Raw genomic sequence first — 2,725 nt, 5'->3', positions numbered from 1 at the left:
AAAATTCACAACTCATTTCTGATAAAAACACTCAGCAATGTGAGAATAGAGGGGTCATATCTTGACATAATAAAAGCAATATATGAAAAACTTGCTGCCAACATCATACTCAATGGGCAATCACTACAAGCATTTCCCTTAAGAACAGGAACAAGACAGGGATGCCCATTTTCACCACTCTTATTTAACATAGTACTAAAAGTCTTAGCCACAGCAATCAAAAAGAAGAAAAAATAATATAAATCCAAATTGGAAATGAGAAAGTGAAATTTTCATTATTTCCAGAAGACATGATATTGTACATAGAAAACCCTGAAGACTCCATAAAAAAAACTACTAGATTTAATAAACAAATGTGGCAAAGTAGCAGGATACAAAATTAACATCAACAAATTGACAACATTCTTATACACCAATAATGAACTCACAGAAAGAAAAATTTAAAAAAATATATCTCATTTACCATCATGGCAAAAAAAAATTAAGATACTTAGGAATAAACTTAAAGAAGTAAAAGACCTCTTCCCAGAAAAATACAGATCACTAGAAAAAGAAATAGAGGAAGATATAAAAAAAGTGGGAGCACATACCGTGTTCATGCATTGGAAGAATTAACATCATTAAAATGTTTATACTACCCAAAGTAATCTATAGATTCAATGCAATCTCCATCAAAATACCAACGACATATTTCACAGAACTAGAACAAATATTTCAGAAGTTTATATGGACCCAAAAAAGATGCAGAATGACCACAGCATCTTAAAAAAGTAAAACAGAGTAGTAGGGATCACAATACCAGATATCAGTTTATACTACAAAGCCATAGTAATTAAAACAGTCTGGTATGAGCACAAGCACCCAGAAATTGACCCAAGGCAATATGCTTGTTAATATTTGACAAAGGTGACAAGAACATACAGTGGAGTCAAGACAGCCTCTTCAATAAATGTTGTTGGGAAAATTTGACAGGTACAGGCAAAAAAAAATAATGCTAGACCACCAGTTTACACTGTACACAAGAATAAACTGAAAGTGGATAAAAGACTTAAATGTGGCTTGTGAATCCATAAAAATTCTAGAAGTAAATGTAGGCAACAAAATTTCAGACATCACACGCAGCAGAATTTTTACTGATACAACACCTAAGGCAAGAGAAACAAAGGAAAAAATGAACACATGGAACTGTATCAAAATTAAAAGCTTCTGCACAACAAAAATAACAACCATCAAAATGGAAAGGCAACCCACAATATGGGAGAGCATAACTGCCAACAATACATCAGATAAGGGATTAAATTCCAAAATATATACAGTACTCATACAACTCAACTAAAGGAAAACAAAGTACCCAATTAAAAAATGGGCAGGGTACCTAAAGAGACATTTCTTCAAACAGGACATACAAATGGCTAAGAGGCATGTGAAGAAATGCTCAACATCACTAGTCATCAGAGAGATGCAAATTAAAACAACAATGAGGCATTATCACACACCTGTCACAATGGCTGCCATCAACAGTTCATTAAACCATAAATGCTGGCAAGGGTGTGGAGAAAATGGGACTCTACTACACTGCTGGTGGAATTGCAGACTGGTGCAGCCACTATGGAAAACACTATGGTGTTACCTCAAAAAGTTTAAAATTGAACTTCAATTTGACCCAGTGATCCCGCTTCTAGGAATATACCCTAAGAAGCCTGAAACACCAATCAGAAAGAATACATGTATCCCTATATTCATAGCAGCACTATTTACAATTGCTAAGATCTGGAAACAGTCCAAGTGTCCATCAATAGATGTGTGAATAAAAAAGCTATGGTACATACACACAATGGAATACTTATCCTTTGAGATGACATGGAGTGACTTGGAAAATATTATACTAAGCGAAACAAGCCAACCAGAGAAAGACAAATATCACATGATCTCACTTATTTGTGGAATATAATGAACAAAACGAACAGATGAACAAAATTGATCAGAAACAAAGAAGTAGGGTACAGGCTGACAAACCTCAGAAGAGGGAGTGGGGGAAGAGATAAACTACAGAACTTATATGCATGTATGCATAACAAACTGACATAGACAACAATGCTGGGGACAGGGCGGTGGGGGGAGTCAATGGGGGGAAAAGGAGAAACATCTGTAACAAAAATAAATGGAAGAAAGAAAGAAAGAAAGAAAGAAAGAAAGAAAGAAAGAAAGAAAGAAAGAAAGAAAGAAAGAAAGAAAGAAAGAAAGAAAGAAAGAAAGAAGGAAGGGAGGGAGGGAGGGAGGGAGGGAGGGAGGGAGGAAAGAAAGAGGGAGGGAAGGAAGGAAGGAAGGAAGGAAGGAAGGAAGGAAGGAAGGAAGGAAGGAAGGAAGGAAGGAAGGAAGGAAGGGAAAGAATAGAAAGTCTACAGAGTTGAAAATCTAGAACTGAATTTCAAATAGGAAGTCAGGGTTCATGCTATATTTTTGAGAATCAGTGAACATAAAATGAAATTCCTGGAAGTGAATAAAAGCTACAATAAAAGTTGAAAAATAAATAAATTACTGAATAATTCATAAAAGGGTCTTTAAGTTCCTGGAATGAAACACACAATATTATAATTATTATTATCATTATTATTTTATAATATATGGAATTCTTCAAGAACTTGCGTGTCATACTTGCTCAGGGGCCATGCTAATCTACTCTGCATCCTTCCAATTTTAGTCTATGTGCTGCTGAAGTGAGCAC

At 35.0% G+C, this 2,725-nt stretch overlaps 1 non-coding gene across 1 annotated transcript; it reads right to left on the bottom strand.

Moving 5' to 3' along the window:
* Positions 1–2,618: 2,618 nt before the first annotated feature.
* On the bottom strand, positions 2,619–2,725 carry LOC118617926. Its single transcript, XR_004956886.1, has one exon. It is a non-coding gene; the product is annotated as a U6 spliceosomal RNA (small nuclear RNA).

This window comes from Molossus molossus, unplaced genomic scaffold (assembly GCF_014108415.1).
Source record: "Molossus molossus isolate mMolMol1 unplaced genomic scaffold, mMolMol1.p scaffold_m16_p_5, whole genome shotgun sequence".
Taxonomy (NCBI): Eukaryota; Metazoa; Chordata; class Mammalia; order Chiroptera; family Molossidae; genus Molossus; species Molossus molossus.
Note: the sequence above shows the minus strand (reverse complement) of the source record. Positions and strands in the feature narration are given on the sequence as shown.